Source organism: Theropithecus gelada, chromosome X (genome assembly GCF_003255815.1).
Source record: "Theropithecus gelada isolate Dixy chromosome X, Tgel_1.0, whole genome shotgun sequence".
In the NCBI taxonomy this organism is placed as follows: domain Eukaryota; kingdom Metazoa; phylum Chordata; class Mammalia; order Primates; family Cercopithecidae; genus Theropithecus; species Theropithecus gelada.
The window spans coordinates 88,472,684-88,490,289 of record NC_037689.1 but is presented as its reverse complement, the minus strand read 5'-3'; the positions used below and the strand labels follow the sequence as shown (position 1 = coordinate 88,490,289).

The 17,606-nt window shown below is 40.6% G+C and overlaps 1 pseudogene; it reads right to left on the bottom strand.

The window, feature by feature from the left end:
- Positions 1–1,972: 1,972 nt before the first annotated feature.
- LOC112615923 lies at positions 1,973–2,971 on the bottom strand (annotated as a pseudogene).
- Between the last annotated feature and the right edge of the window lie 14,635 nt (positions 2,972–17,606).

The following is a 17,606-nucleotide window of genomic DNA, read 5'->3' as shown; positions in this document are numbered from 1 at the left end:
GGGCAGGGGGCTCTGCCCTGAGGGTGGGCCAAGGAACAATGGGGAAGTTTATATGGACAAACCGGTTCCCAAACTACTTCCCACTTCTCCCTCCTCTAACCAGAAGGGGGAAAAAGAGAAGAGAAAAGGATGTATTAGGGCCTGAGTTGCAACTGTCTTTCAGAAGGGACAGTGGCCCACAGCCTTCCTCCCTTCACCTTCCGCCTACTCCCAAGAATGCATCTGGAAGGAGGCTGGAGGCCTGGTGAGATTCTCCTCTATCTCTGGCCTCCCCTGGGAGGAAGAAGGCTATGGGGCCAAGAACAGAGGAGTCAAGGCCCCAGGATTTATTCTAACTCCTGCTAAAATCTGTTTTTTAAAAAATAATCACAATTTGTGGGTCAAAAACTAATTTGTAACCAGGCATCAGACAGAGTCAGAATCACCCTAGGGGGACAGTGGGGCTCCAAACAGGGTGCTGTAGCCCCATCTCTGTTGTTCCCTTAACCCCCTAGGGTCTCTAACCCAATCAGTCCAACCAATCCTGGGTACTAACTACCCAAATGTAGGATAGCTCCTCTTGGGAAGAGGGCAGGGGACATGTCCAGCAAGTGCCAGAGAACTTGGCTCAGGATCACCTCCACCCGTGTCAGTCAGCTCTGCTCTCAGCCCAGGTTGTGGTCCTCCAGCTTGGCTCCTGGGAGTAGTGGTGCCCGCATGGAGGGTGGATGGTACATCTCTTTAGGATGTAGACAAGGCAGGTGGGCACACTGGCATTTGACAGTCCCACAGAAGGGTAATTGATACCTCTTCCCCTCCACTGACAACGCAGAACACAGAAGCCACCCTTTCTTCCCACAGAAATCCTAGCAAAGGGGGAAGAGGCACAAGATACGATTTTCCTCAGAGTCCCAAACCACAAGTACAGAATAAATAACTTAAAAGCACTAAGGAAGGGAAATGGGGGGCTTTCGAGGCAGGAGCTCTGAGATAGGAAGAGAAGCCAGTCAAGGTGAAGGGGGGGTGGCAAGCAGCAGTTGGGAACTTGGGCTACCCTGGTAGGGCAGTGGGGCAGGGTGGGTAGGAAGAACACAGGGCCACCCCAGGAGATTGAGGCTGGGCCCCTTCCTGGGGCAAGGAATGAGGTAAGAAAACATTTCAAATAAAGCAGCACACTTCCCTCGCACCTTGGGGCCCCACTCCTCACCAGCCCTGGGTCAGGGAGGAGAGTCATGGGGAGTAATTCTGACACAGCTCCCTCTCCATATCCTCCCTTTCCCATTCCTTGAAGTTGTAGAGGCTGGAGGTCCTTTCTTGGCACCCAACAACAAAAGGACAGCTCCTGCTGCCAAGGAAGCCATTGGGGACTAAGGAGAAAGGGCTGTCCCTGTGAAGGGCAGGGAAGGTGGCGGCAATTCTGGATGCCCACCTCAGCAGAGAGTACTCTGTGCCTGCCTACCACTGGGACTGGGGACATTTGATAGGACCCTCCTCACAGACAGGACATGCCCATCCTTGCCCCTCAGCTCCAAGTACTGGACCCATTTACATTGCTGAGGGCAACGAGGGCAGGCCCCCTTCAGGCTCAGCTTCCAACCCACAGCCTTCCAGACCACCACATTGCTCCTCAGCGGGCTTAGTCCAATTCTTACGGTGGGGGACAGGCAGTGCCCTGACACAGTGCCCAGTCAGGCCCCTGGCCTAGCTGGACATTCAGTAGCTCACAGAATAAATAGAAAAACAGCCTCCCCACCAAACTTATGTCCAAGGCATAATATGTCCAGGTCTGAGTCATGCATGCCGAGGAGTTGTGCTCCATTGTAGAGGACCTTGACATCCCCCAGGGGCACATAATCAGATCCTCTGCCTGCCTGGCACACCGAGATTCCCAAGCCCCAACCCTCAGCAGCCATTCATTTGCCAGGCTATGGCACCTGGGTAGGGATCAGGAGAGAGGGTTCTGCTCAGCCAAAGGCTATCTCTTGCACTGAAGTCAGTTGATGTCATCATAGATGTTGGCCATCAGGGGTATCGGTAACTTTGGCTTCTTGTTGGAGCCCAGGTTGGAGGAAGTCCCTATCAGGCTCAGATGGGACTCCTTTTTCTACGTTTTCTGTGTCTCAGAGCTGTTGGTACCTAGACCCCATTCCTGATTTTCCTTCGTCTTGGGGGAGCCTGAATCAGAGGGTGAGAGATCAGAGAAGCAGTCGCACTTAAGCTGGCTGATCAGGGCCTGGCTGTCAGTCATATCAAAACTGTCATTATCCTGGGAACTCTCCACCTCTGGGTGGACAGCTGAGGCCCTGAAGAAATACATCTGCAAGGTTCATCTCTGCTCATCTGTGTGCTGTGGGCAGTGCAGGGACTTTGTGCACATCTTCTTGGTATCTTCAGAAATCACCCTACATTGCATGCTTAGCAGGATATGAAACTCCTTTGGCCCCAGGTTTCATAGCTGATCCCAGTTGAGTTGTTATACTTAAAAAAAAATCAAATCACTAAGTTCCCCATTTTTGCATTTTAAAGACTCAGATCTTCGAGGGGAATCGGGGTTCTTGCCTGATTTTCTCTTCTCAGCTTTATTCTCTGAGCCATAGGACCAGTCGTTGTCGTTGATGTCATCATTATCCTCTTGGTCACTCTCAGACTTGCCCATATCGTTGCTATTGGCAATCCGGTGGTTGGCAATTCGGCTGCTATTCCCACCCATTCCCAGGCACTTATCCAGATGGGGAGCAAAACGAGGGCAGGAATGCTACAGTTGCAACCAGGGCAGACACACTCCTTGCTCTCCCACTGGTTGAAAACCAAAATCGTTCACGCTATCAGGGTCCATGTCATCCAGGAAGAAGTAACCACACTTGGCAGCCTGATGTACCTCAAAGCAGAATCCCGAACAAGAATTCTAGACCAGGTCCGCTTATATTTCCCTAGCTATGGCCTCTAGCTTGCTGTTATTCAGGCCAGACAAAGGCATTTCCTCCATTTTCATTTATAAACTCTTGTGGAGAGGAGGCTCTGACTGTTCATAGCACAGCAGGTGGGCGGGGGGTGGGGGGTGGAGAAGGAGGAATGGGGGAGTGGGGAGAAAGAGAGGGGTGGTCAGGCAGTCTCTCAGGGACGCATTCTCTGGGGGCGGCTTCTGCAGAACCCCATGTCCGTTGGTCCATTCTCACCTCTCCTTGGGGCCCAAGGCCCGGCCAGTGGTTGGGCCTCCTTCCTGCCTCACCGCCTCACCGGGCGGCCATGGCCTCTTCCCCTCTCTTCTTATCGAATCGCCGCCTCCTCCTCCTCAGCTACCCTGCCCCGGCACAGTCCTCTGCGCCATCTTGGCTACACTTTAGAGTCACCTGGAAAACTTTAAAAGTTCAAATATCCAGATATTACCTCAGACAAATTAAATCGAAATCTTTAGGAGTAGGTCCCAGATATCAGTATTTATTAGAGCTCTGTATTAGTCTGTTCTCATGCTGCTAATAAAGACATACCTGAGACTGGATACTTTATAAAGGAAAGAGGTTTAAATAACTCATAGTTCCATATGGCTGAGGAGGCCTCACAATCATGGTGGAAGGCAAAGGAGAAGCAAAGGCACGTCTTACACAGCAGCAGGCAAGAGGGCATATGCAGGGGAATTCCTTTTTATAAAACCATCAGACCTCATGAGACTTATTCACTATCAGGAGGACAGTACAGAAAACACCTGTCCCCATGATTCAATTACCTCCCACTGGGTCTCTCCCACAACAATCCGGGATTATTACAATTCGAGGTGAGATTTGGGTGGGGACATAGAGCCAAACCATATCAAGCCCCCAGTCTAATTTCAACATGCAGCCAAGGTTAAGAACCACCACATTAGAGTAATCACTGTGTAAATCTAGATGCCATTTGAGTTACTGTGACAAGAGATATAACTAGCAACATTTGCAGAAATTACTATTTCTTCTTCCTTTCCACTTTTTGGTATGGGCATACATAATAAATATTATTCTGTGAAATCAAACTTAAATACTGTCCTTGATGAGTGTGTGATCAAAATGTAGAGTCAGGGCCTCGCCAGGCATAGGAAGAATTCTTAGTATTTGAAACAGTGCCTAAATGGGATAAAGGGTAAGGAGAGAGTCTGAAATTAGATAACAGATACAAAATGCCCTCCCACGTCAGCACGCCCTATTACTTGGACATAATACTGTCCAGTATTCAAAGAGTTAATATCTGCATCCATGTCCCTACAAAGGACACAAACTCATCCTTTTTTATGGCTGCATAGTATTCCATGGTGTATATGTGCCACATTTTCTTAATCCAGTCTGTCACTGATGGACATTTGGGTTGATTCCAAGTCTTTGCTATTGTGGAAACCATCATTCTTAGCAAACTATCACAAGAACAGAAAACCAAACACCGCATGTTCTCACTCATAGGTGGGAACTGAACAATGAGATCACTTGGACTCGGGAAGGGGGACATCACACACTGGGGCCTATTATGGGGAGGGGGGAGGGGGGAGGGATTGCATTGGGAGTTATACCTGATGTAAATAACGAGTTGATGGGTGCTGACGAGTTGATGGGTGCAGCACAGCAACATGGCACAAGTATACATATGTAACAAACCTGCACGTTATGCACATGTACCCTAGAACTTAAAGTATAATAATAATAATAAAAAAACCAAAGAGTTAATATCATATTACTTGATTCTTTGGTAAGTTTCCTACCCTATGAATTCCTTCTCTTATTTATTTTTTTATGGGAACCAAGTTACCTAAAGTTTTATTTTAATAAATTTAATGTTATAGGCAACTTTGTTGGGATCTATACATCTCATAAAATAAGCAATAAATATATTTATTAGGCTAAGATAAATTAGAATAGGAAACATCTGGCAATATTCTGTTTGAGTTCTCACTTTTTCAGGTCAGTACAGCAGTGTGGAACAAATATGTATATATATTTAAAGATAGAAATTAGTATTGGAAGACTGGAAAAAAGAATATCAAATGGTTAATAGAATTTCAATTATAAAAACAAAGGCAGACTGTTTTGTCTATCCTGTACATGGCTTCCAAAATAAAATAGGTTCAGGCTCTCCAAAAGGATAGGTTCAGGCTCTCTAGAAGAAGTACAATGGACTCTTGCTTTATTTCAAGCACTTGCCTCAGGCATATTTCTTGGTTCTAAGTGGAATAATCCAAACTGAGCATTTGTCTTAGAAATTTCATTGATGTAGAGGCATTTCTTTGTCTCAAGATTTTGTAGTTGGCCAGGCATGGTGTAATCCCAGCACTTTGGGAGGCCGAAGTGGGCAGATCACCTGAGTGAGATCAGGAGTTTGAGACCAGCCTGGCAAACATGGTGAAACCCTGTCTCTACTAAAAATACAAAAATTAGCTGGGTGTGGTGGCATGTACCTGTAATCTCAGCTACCCAGGAGGCTGAGGCAGGAGACTCGCTGGAACCCAGGAGGCAGAGGTTGCAGCAAGCCGAGATTGCGCCACTGCACTCTAGCCTGGGTGACAGAGCAAGACTCGGTCTTTCTCTCTCTCTCTCTGTCTCTCTCTCTCTCTCTCTCTCTCTCTCTATATATATATATATATATATATATATATACACATTCATATAATATATATATTCATTCATATATAGTTTATATATATATTCATTCAATAAACTTTTTTTTCATTCAATATACTTGTATTGAGGGAATGACTACTATGTTCTAGGCACTGATGATACAAAAGTAGAAAAGGGGACAAGACAAATTACTTGCTCTTTGAACTTATAGTCTGGTTAAGAAGAACTGACAATGAACAAGTAAATATCTTTTTTCACCTTTTCTCTTTGCACTTTAAATAATTATATATTTGTGTTGTCTCCTTTTAGAGACTAAAATTCATGAGGTATGGGACCCTGTTTTGTTCACCACTATATTTCCAGTTCTTGGTGCAGAGTAAGCACTAGATAAATATTTGTTAAATGAAAGAACTCAGAGCAATAGAAAAGCAAATGGTGGTTTGTTATATTTTGAGTTCACGAGTTTTACTACTTTCTTCATTGTACTCTGTTTTTGACAATAGCTCAACAGTCAAGCAGTCAGGGAAGACTAATTTTTGCCTAAAGATCTTGTGTCTTGGAAAGGGAACTGAGATCTTCCTCCATTGTTCCAAAATCACATCTACCATACTACGTTCTGAAGGGCAGCGCCATGAGCACAGGCAAAGTAAAATGAGCTAAAGCATTTGTTTGAAAGCTTTCCATTTTATGAGATGAATTCTTTCATCATTTTGAAATCTAGGGGCAGCTGTTAGTAGCTTCCTAGTCTTCGTTGAGAAAGTTGGTTAATAATATATTTTACTTAAATATATTATTTTTATATATATTTATATATATATAAAGCACCCTATTTAATAAATGGTGCTGGGAAAATCGGCTAGCCATAAGTAGAAAGCTGAAACTGGATCCTTTCCTTACTCCTTATACGAAAATTAATTCAAGATGGATTAGAGACTTAAATGTTAGATCTAATACCATAAAAATCCCAGAAGAAAACCTAGGTAATACCATTCAGGACATAGGCATGGGCAAGGACTTTATGTCTAAAACACCAAAAGCAACGGCAACAAAAGCCAAAATTGACAAATGAGATCTAATTAAACTAAAGAGCTTCTGCACAGCAAAAGAAACTACCATCAGAGTGAACAGGCAACCTACAGAATGGGAGAAAATTTTTGCAATCTACTCATCTGACAAAGGGCTAATATCCAGAACCTACAAAGAACTCAAACAAATTGACAAGAAAAAAACAAACAACCCCATCAAAAGTGGGCAAAGGATATGAATAGACATTTCTCAAAAGAAGACATTCATACAGCCAACAGACACATGAAAAAATGCTCATCATCACTGGTCATCAGAGAAATGCAAATCAAAACCACAATGAGATACCATCTCACACCAGTTAGAATGGCAATCATAAAAAAATCAGGAAACAACAGGTGCTGGAGAGGATGTGGAGAAATAGGAACACTTTTACACTGTTGGTGGGATTGTAAACTAGTTCAACCATTATGGAAAACAGTATGGCGATTCCTCAAGGATCTAGAACTAGAAGTACCATATAACCCAGCCATCCCATTACTGGGTATATACCCAAAGGATTATAAATCATGCTGCTATAAAGACACATGCACACGTATGTTTATTGCGGCACTATTCACAATAGCAAAGACTTGGAATCAACCCCAATGTCCATCAATGACAGACTGGATTAAGAAAATGTGGCACATATATACCATGGAATACTATGCAGCCATAAAAAAAGATGAGTTTGTGTCCTTTGTAGGGACATGGATGCAGCTGGAAACCATCATTCTCAGCAAACTATCGCAAGAACAGAAAACCAAACACCGCATGTTCTCACTCATAGGTGGGAACTGAACAATGAGATCACTTGGACTCGGGAAGGGGAATGTCACACACCGGGGCCTATCATGGGGAGGGGGGAGGGAGGAGGGATTGCACTGGGAGTTATACCTGATGTAAATGACGAGTTGATGGGTGCTGACGAGTTGATGGGTGCAGCACAGCAACATGGAACAAGTATACATATGTAACAAACCTGCATATTATGCACATGTACCCTAGAACTTAAAGTATAATAATAATAATAATAAAATAATAATAATAATATATTTTACTTATACATTTCAGAATGTACATAGTGTTTCTAATTTGGGGGAAGTTACAACCCGCTGCATTACTGAGTTTTTGTCCAATGTAACATTTTACCGTTTCTCAGACATATGTCCAAATAAGAACGTCCACGAAAGACATTGGTACTTGCTTGGCTTAGTAGAAGGGACCATGGCTCTTCAGGGGAGAAGAGAAGCAAGGCCTACGTTATTGAAACTTATTTAGTGAACTGACACCAGGACAATTTACCCAGATTATTTTGTGGTGGTCTTACCATTCAGCACAGTGATTGCTTTTTCTTCTGTAGGCTGTCTAAAACAATGTAGTGATAGGATTAGGAAAAAAAAATTTCCCAAATGAGGAAAAGCCAAGGTTTAATATTCATTTGGTAAACATTAAGACTCCTCAGTCATTTGGTTTGAGGCTAGCAGCAAAGTATGCTGATTATTTCATTACCTTTTTAGTATGGACTGTGGGCCCTAGGAAAATACAGAACATTTGGAGATTTATAAATGTTTGATTCTTAAAGCTATCCAAACTACAGTTTGATTATTTCCATAGCATGGCAATTTGACATCATTTTACTCCTCAGATCTTCTTGGCTGCTTTCTACTGATACAGATCTAACTGTCCCAGGAAATGCTGGAATGATGTAACTCATTTGGTATATTGAGTCCTCCTGAACTATGGACTTAAAGATACCACCTTAGTTGGCCTAATTCACCCACCTCTTTGATCTTATTGGTAGCTCCTGCTCCAGCTATGCTATTCTCACCTTTAGTTCTTTCTCTGTTATGTCTTTAAAACTCTCCACAGCCTTTAAAGACTAAGTTTGATGTCTACTTCTCTGGTTATCATAGAACTACCTATAAATCCCAATCACTTTTGCTCATGCTACTTTGTGATATATATGACTCTATGATGTTTTTACCATAAAACCAGAGGGCACTCAGTCTAGGAGATTTTTTCTGAAGTGCAAAAAATAATTAAAACACAAGTTCATATATATGTCTATTTTACACAGTCTCGATGCCTACATGAACATGTGTTCTAGAAGCTGTATACCTTCTTTTGATAGGGTCCAGTCTACCAAAAAGAAGAGGACCCTATGAAATGCATGATAAGTTCTTTGTTAATATTATGTAACACGTTGGAGCAACACTGTAGTGACAACATAGTTCTTTTACTTTTTGAAGTATGCTAGGTTCATTCCTGCATATCAAAAGCTCAGTACTGGGTAAATTGAAGCCTGGACTTTCTTGAGAATTTTAAACCTTGTGTAAACATTATATTTAAGTGAATGTGTTTTTTATAAGATATATTGACTGAAAGCGATGACAAAATCCTTCCTTTCCTTTGAAGTTAAGTTTATTGGAGAGGCTATGGAAGCACATGTAGAACTTTGCGAAATAAAAGGGAATAAAATGAGTAAACATGTAAGGGGAATTTAGCAGGTGGAAGTGAAAGAGTGGGGAAGCAGTACAAACTGATCTCTTTAAAAATAGCTTGAAGTTTTGTATTCATTTTATGTTATTTAATTTTAATTCTTATCTTTAAAAATTTTTTTGCTTAAGGTATTGGGGTACAGGTAGTATTTGGTTACATGTATAAGTTCTTTAGTGGTGATTTGTGAGATTTTGGTGCACCCATCACCCAAGCAGTATACATTGATCATGGGGGATTATCTTTTGGATGTGTTGTTGGATTCGGTTAGCTGGTATTTTGTTAAGGATTTTAGCATCTATGTTCATCAAGGATATTGGTCGGTAGTTTTCTTTTTTGGTTATGTTCCTTCCTAGTTTTGGTATTAGGGTGATGCTGGCTTCATAAAATGAATTAGGGAGAGTTTCTTCTTTCTCTAGCTTGTGAAATAGTGTCAAAAGAATTGGTACCAATTATTTGAATGTCTGGTAGAATTCTCCTGTGAATCTATCTGGTCCTGGATTTCTTTTTGTTGGTAATTTTAAAATTACTATTTTAGTCTCTTTGCTTGTTATTGGTCTGCTCAGGATATCTAATTCTTCCTGATTTAAGCTAGTGGGGTTGTATTTTTACAGGAATTTATCCACCTGTTCTGGATTTTCTAGTTTATGTGCATAAAGGTGTTCATAGTAGCCTTGAATGATCTTTTGTACTGTCAGCTGTAATACCTCCTATTTCATTTCTTAATGAGGTTATTTGGATTTTCTCTCTACTTTTCTTGGTTAATTTTGCTAATGGTCTATCAATTTTATTTATTTTTTCAAAGAACCAGGTTTTGTTGTTTCATTTATCTTTTGTATTTTTTTGTTTAAATTTCATTTAGTTCTGCTCCGATCTTGGTTATTTCCTTTCTTTTGCTGGGTTTGGGTTTGGTTTGTTCTTGTTTCTCTATTTCCTTGAGGTGTGACCTTAGAATGTCAGTTTGTACTCTTTTTGTCTTTTTTATACAGGCATTTAGGGCTATAAACTTTCCTCTTAGCACCGACTTTGCTGTATCTCAGAAATTTCGATAGGTTGTGTCATTATTGTCATTCAGTTTCAAACAATTTTTAATTTTTCACCTTCATTTCGTTTTTGACCCAATGCTCATTCAGGATCAGGTTATTTAACTTCCATAGTTTTGAAGGTTCCTTTTGGAGTTGATTTCCAGTTTTATTCCACTGTGATCTGAGAGACTGCTTGATATAATTTCAATTTTCTTAAATCTATTAAGCCTCATTTTATGGCCTATCATATGACCTATCTTGGAGAAAGTTCCATGCACTGTTGAATAGAATATGTAGTCTGTGGTTGTTGAATGAAATGTTCTGTATATATCAGTTAATTCTATTTGTTCCAAGGTATAGTTTAAATCCATTGTTTCTTTGTTTGTTGCGGGAAGTCAGGGACCCTGAATGGAGGGACCAGCTGAAGCCATGGCAGAAGAAAATAAATTATGAAGATTTTATGGACATTTATTAGTTCCCCAAATTAATACTTTTACAGTCTCTTACACCTGTCTTTACTGTAATTTCTGAACATAAATTGTGAAGATTTCATGGACATTTATCACTTCCCCAATCAATAATCTTATAATTCCCTATGCCTGTCTTTAGTTTAATCTCTTAATCCCATCATCTTCATAAGCTGAGAATGTATGTCGCCTCGGAACCCTGTGATGATTGCGTTAACTGCACAAATTGTTCTTAAAGCATGTGTGTTTGAACAATATGAAATCTGGGCACCTTAAAAAAGAATAGGGTAACAGTGATGTTCAGGGAATAAGGGAGATAACCATTCGGTCTGACTGCCTGGGAGCCAGTCAGAACAGAGCTGTATTTCTTATGGGTAAGCCAAATATCACTGAATTCTTTCCCCAGTAAGGAATATTAATAATTAACAGCCCTGGGAAAGAATGCATTCCTGGGGGGGGCCTCTAAAATGGCCGCTCTGGGGGTGTCTACCTTATGCAGTTGCAGATAAGGGATGAAACACACCCTGGCCTCCTGCAGCGCCCACAGGCTTGCTAGGATTAGGAAATTCCAGCCTGATGAATTCTAGTCAGACCAATTCTCTGCTCTTGAACCCTGTTAAGGTGTTTATCAATGACAATGTGTGCACAGTGGGACATGGAAGTTCATTAGTGATTCTGGTTTTACCCTGACCTTGTGATCCCGCCCTGACCTTCTCCCTTGTGATCTCTTGTTGCCCTTGAAGCATGTGATCTCTGTGACCCACACCCTATTCATACACTCCCTCCCCCTTGAAAATTGCTGATAAAAACTTGCTGGTTTTACAGCTCGGGGGGCATCATGGAACCTGCCGACATGTGATGTCTCTCCCTGATACCCAGCTTTAAAATTTCTCTCTTTTGTACTCTTTCCCTTTATTTCTTAGACAGCCGATACTTAGGAAAAACAGAAAATAACCTACGTTGAATTTTCGGGAGTGGGTTCCCCCAATATTTGTTGACTTTCTGTCTTGATGACCTGTTTAGTGCTGTCAGTGCAGTATTAAAGTCCCCCACTATTATTGGGTTGCTGTCTATCTCATTTCTTAGGTCTATTAGTAATTGTTTCATAAATTTTGGAGCTCCAGTGTTAGGTGCATATATGTTTAGGATTATAGCATTTTTTCTTTTGGTCAAGGCCTTTTACCATTATATAATGTCCCTCTTTGTCTCTCTTAACTGCTGTTGCTTAAAAGTTTGTTTTTTCTGATATAAGAATAGCTACCCCTGCTCACTTTTGATGTCCATTTTCATGAAATGCCTTTTTCCACCCTTTTACTTTAAGTTTATGTGAGTCCTTATGTGTTAGGTGAGTCTCTAGAAGCCAGCAGATAGTTGGTTGGTGAGTTCTTATCCATTCTGCAGTTCTGTATTTTTTTAAGTGGAGCATTTAGGCCATTTACATTCAATTTTACTATTGAGATGCAAGGTACCATTGCATTCATCATGCTATTTGTTGCCTGTGTACTTTGGTTTTTTGTTCATTGTTTTTGCTTTTTTTTTTTTTTTTTTTTTTGAGACGGAGTCTCATTCTGTTGCCCAGGCTGGAGTGCAGTGGCCGGATCTCAGCTCACTGTAAGCGCTCCATCTCCCAGGTTTATGCCATTCTCCTGCCTCAGCCTCCCAAGTAGCCAGGACTACGGGTGCCTGCCACCTCGCCCGACTAGTTTTTTTGTATTTTTTAGTAGGGATGGGGTTTCAGCGCATTAGCCAGGATGGTCTCGATCTCCTGACCTCGTGATTCACCCATCTCAGCCTCCCAAAGTGCTGGGATTACAGGCTTGAGCCACTGCGCCCGGCCTGTTTTTGCTTTTTAACTTGTATTTTTGTTTAATAGGTCTTATCTGATTTATACTTCAAAGAAGTTCTGTTTTGATGTGTTTCCAAGATTGGTTTGAAGATTTAGAGCTCCTTTTAGCAGTTCTTGTAGTGATGGCTTGGTAGTGGCAAATTCTCTCAGCATTTGTTTGTTTGAAAAAGGCTGTATCTTTCCTTCATATAGGATGCTTAGTTTCACTGTGTACAGAATTCTTGGCTGATAATTGTTTTGTTTGAGGAGGCTGAAGATAGGGCCCCAATCCCTTCTAGCTTATAGAAATCTGCTGTTAATCTGATAGGTTTTCCTTTACAGGTTACATGGTGCTTCTGTCTCACAGCTCTTAAGATTCTTTCCTTCTTTGTCTTAACTTTAGCTAACCTAATGATAATATGCCTAGGTGATGATAGTTTTGCAATGAATTTCCCAGGTGTTCTTTGTGCTTCTTGTTTTCAGATGTTTAGGTGTCTAGCAAGGCCAGGGAATCTTTCCTCAAATATTCTTCTGAATTTGTTTTCCAAGCTTTTAGAATTCTTTTCTTCCTCAGGAACACTGAGTATTCTCAGTTTTGATTGTTTAGCATAATCCCAGACTTTTTGGAGGCTTTGTTCATATTTTCTTATTCTTTTTTCTTTGTCTTTGTTGAATTGTGTTAATTTGAAGACCTTGTCTTCTAACTCTGAAATCCTTTCTTCTAGTTGTTCAATTCTACTGCTGAGACTTTCCAGGCCATTTTGCATTTCTGTTAGTGTGTTCAATGTTTCCTGAATTTTTTTGTTTTTTCTTTAAGCTATTTCCTTGAAAATTTCTCCCTTTAATTCTTATGCCATTTTTTGGATTTCCTTGCATTGGGCTTTGCATTTCTCTGCTGCCTCTCTCATTAGCCTAATAACTAACCTCCTGAATTATTTTTCTGGTAAATCAGGGATTTCTTCTTGGTTTGGTTCGATTGCTGGTGAACTAGTCTGATTTTTTGGGGGCTGTTGAAGAGCCTTGTTTTGTCATATTACCAGAGTTGGTTTTCTGGTTCTTTCTCATTTGGTTAGGTTTTGTCAGAGGGAAGGTCTAGGGCTGAAAGCTGTTGTTCAGATTCTTTTGTTCCACAGAGTGTGTTTTTGATGTAGTACTCTCCCCCTTTTCCTATGGATGTGGTTTTCTGTGAGCCAAACCAGTGATTGTTGTATGTCTTCTGGATCTTTCAACCTAGCAAGTCTACCTGGCTCCAGGCTGGTACTGGGGGTTGTCTGCATAGAGTCCTGTGATGTAAACCATCTATGGGTCTCTCAGCCATGGGTGAGTAGGGAAGGACGATTAGGTGGGGGCATGGTTAGGCACATCTGAGCTTAGACTCTCCTTGGGCTGATCTTGCTGTGGCAGTGTGGGGGATGGGGATGAGGTTCCCAGGTTAATGGAGTTGTGTACCTAGGAGGATTATGGCTGCTTCTGCTGAGTCATGCAAGTTGTCATGGAAGTGGAGGAAAGCTCGCAGTCACAGACCTCACCCAGCTCCCATGCAAACAAAATGGCTGGTCTCACTCCCACCATGCCCCATCTAGCAGTCCTGAGTCTGTTTCAGGCAGTGGGTGAGCAAGGCTTGAGAACTTGCCCCAGGATACCTACCTCCCAGCTGCAAAAGAAAACAGCTTGGTTCTTCCCCTACCTGTGGAGTCTGCACACTGGATTCACACCCTTCCCTGAGTTCTGGCCAGGAGGTTTCTCGCCCCATTCAAATTGTTATGAATTTCAGCTGGAGATTTCCCTCTCCTTGTGGTGTTTCCCTCACCATCTGGCCCCGCTCCTCTGGCCACCCTCCCAATGGATCCCTGTGGTCCCAGGCAGGAATGGCCTGCTTGGGGACCCAGTAAGCTCCCAGAGCCTTTGTGCTGCTTCCTCTACCCCTGTATTTTGCTTGGATCTCTAAATTGACTCAGCTCCAGGTAAGGTCAGAAACTTCTTCTGCAAACAGACATTCAGTTTCTCCAGTGGGGGTATGTGTTTGGGAGAGGAGGCTCCCCCTTTCCCACTTCTGCCTTTGGGGAACTCACAATATTTGGGGTGTCTCCTAGGTCCTGCAGGAACAGTCTGCTTCCTTCAGCGGATTTGTGGCTCCTCTTGTGATTGCTGGTTTGTTCTTTCAGTCAATCTGGAGCTAAAATTCACAATGCAAGCCTTCGTACACTGCTCTGCCCATCCGAGTCTGAGCTGCAATCTAGTCCTTCCTCTTGTTTGCCATGATGATCTATACCTTCATTTTCAAAATGTAAAATCTTGCACATTTTAAAGTGTTCCCTCTACTAAATAAGTGTATTCTATGATGTTCAAACAATGACAAAATAGCATAACAATGCATTTCTCAGAACATATCCCTGTTAAGTGACACATGACTGTATTAACAAAAAAAGATCCTTCCTTCCTTCCTTCCTTCCTTTGTTTTTTGTTTTTTGTTTTTTGTTTTTTGTTTTTCTGAGGTAGGCATCTTCTTATGTTGCCGAGGTTGGTCTTGAGCTCCTGGACTCAAGTGATCCTCCTACCTCAGCCTCTTAAGTAGCTTGGATTGCAAGTGAGAGTCACTACGCCTGGCTAAATCTTGCTTTCCAAAAACAGATCTAATTGTCCCAAGAAACTTTGGAATGAGATAACTCATTTGCTAGAAGCAAAATCAAGCTACATGGATTTGCTAATTATTTAGAAAACTGCTATAACATATGGTATTTAACAGAATTTTTTATTCTAGACTCACATAAGGTATTGGAAAAATGTTCATTTAAAAAGTTTTTTTAATCCCCTCCAACTTTGATGTATTTCTAATATTTTTTATATGGTCTGAATTTCATCCCAGCCATGAAACCTTGTTCTGGTACCAGGAGGTAACAATTTTAACTATAATTTTTAAGGTACAGAGGTTAAGAGATGAAGGGAAATATGCTAGACAGTCAAAGATAGTCAAGTCCTGTGTATTTTCCAGAAGGAAGCTGGATTGGGAGGAGGATCTAAAAATAAATTCAAACAGATGGGTCAATTTTAGTAGACTCCTCAATAAAGTTGGCAAGAGGGTTGAGAAAGAGCAAAGGGAATAGTTGATTTCTGTGGCTAATTGAGGTTCGAAGTTTTCCATAGGATTTGCAACACCTAATGTTGAAAATGTTAGGTGACCATGATTATACAGGCCTAAATGTTTGAACAAGAAACATTTAGACCTGTGTAATCATGGTCACCTAAATCTGATGAGACATCCGATGGGTTCTTCAGATCATCCAAAAGAAGGTCATTACAGTCTCAAAGTTTTTCTCCAGAGTTTCTTATTAGCACCTCATCTAACAGGGAAAGCGGGGGAGTTTTCATGTTTTGTACCATCTGCTTGTCTGTGGAGGCAGTGTTGTGTTATACATGACGTGGAAGGACAGGGAATATGACAAAGTATAATTCACAAGTCTTACACTGTTAAATACATCACAGCATTATGGAGGAGTGTCTTTTTTAAAGCCTTATTTTACTTTCTTTTTTCCCAAGTATGTCAGAGGCTAATAAATTTTTTGAAAAATAGTAATTGTACATAATCATGGGGTACATAGTGATATTTTGATACATATAATGTATTATGATCAGATCAGGGTAATTATCATATCTATCATCTCAAACATTTATCATTTATTTGTGTTGGGAATGTCCAAGATCCTCCTTCTAGCTATTTGAAACTAAAAAATGTGTTATTGTTAACTATAATCATCCTACAGTGGTATACAACACTAGAACTTATTCCTCCTATCTAGCTACTTTGTATCCCTTAAAAAATCTCTCCCTATCTGGAAGGACATTTTAACTATGAGTAATGCACACTGGCCTCTGGTCTTAGACGCTACTATCAGCCTTCTTTAATATATCTACTATTTCAACCCTTTTGATGCTTCTATAGGAGAATAATAAAGATCTGTGATATAATTATGTAAAAATGCTGTTTTGGATTTAGGAATAGCGTTAACATCTTAGAATATAGATCTTTGCAGGATGCACTTCTTATAAAAATCTAAAGCTGACTGTGGAGGACTAGGCTTAGTAAATAACAAAAGAACTACTTTCTGAGAAAGAACTTCTTTGCATGTCATGTGAAAAACCCAACATCATTTTACAGTACATCTGTTTGATGATATTATTTTTCTAATTTTTGTCTTAAAATCAGAGATATGATAATATATGATCTTTTAAGTTTATGTAGTAATTTTCAGGCCTTTTCATATTCTACTTTATTTAATATTCACAAAAGCTCACAAAGCAAGAAAAGCAGTTGGTATTATCATTGGTTCACACAAGAGTAGATTTGGGTTCACATAATTTAGTGACTTGCCCAGGGTCATCTGGATAGTAAACCATGCGGTTGGGACTAAGATATAAGTCTTCTTATTCCTCCACAAGTATGCTTTTGTACCTCTTTTTCCATTGGCTTCAAGTGGAGTTCTCTCTCCTTCATTTTTCTTTAAACACAGACTCTAGATAGGAAGAGAAAACACTGATGTCTTTTTCAGCCAATCATTCTTAGAGATTAAGTTAAACACTTTAGTTAAAAAAAACCTATATCATGAAGATTAACAAAATAGAGAAAATAATGTTTATACTTTTTAAAATTTTGTAGAGGCTGTAGTTGTCTTTGCTAACTGATCTTTAGACAAGAGGCAGAAAATCAATAGTACAGTGAGAGTCAACTGTACAATATGGATCCAGTTGTCATTTAGCTTGAACAAATATTGACCAGTATTTTCTGCCAAGACTGAAGCAAATGCAGTAAATATTGGATTTAAACACGAGTGTTTGAATCTGAATGATGTGACTCATCAAACATGCCTAGTCTGTCTGGCAGAAAGAAAAGAACACTTCTTTCAAGTCATCTTAGCTAAACAATTTAACAAGAGTGAATGCCTATCAGGGTCTAGTCCCATTACTTATTGGTCAATGACAAAAAAAAATCCATCTGGAGATCTTTCATAGTTGGAGAAAACAGTTATGGGAAAGTCGAAAGGTTTTATTTTTTGTCTTAAAATAGAAACACCAATAATAATACCTCACTAAGCTAAGAAAGAGATCTGTAAGAACAGTATTAAAGACAATTATCACTAAGCTAAGAAAGAGATTTGTAAGAACAGCATTAAAG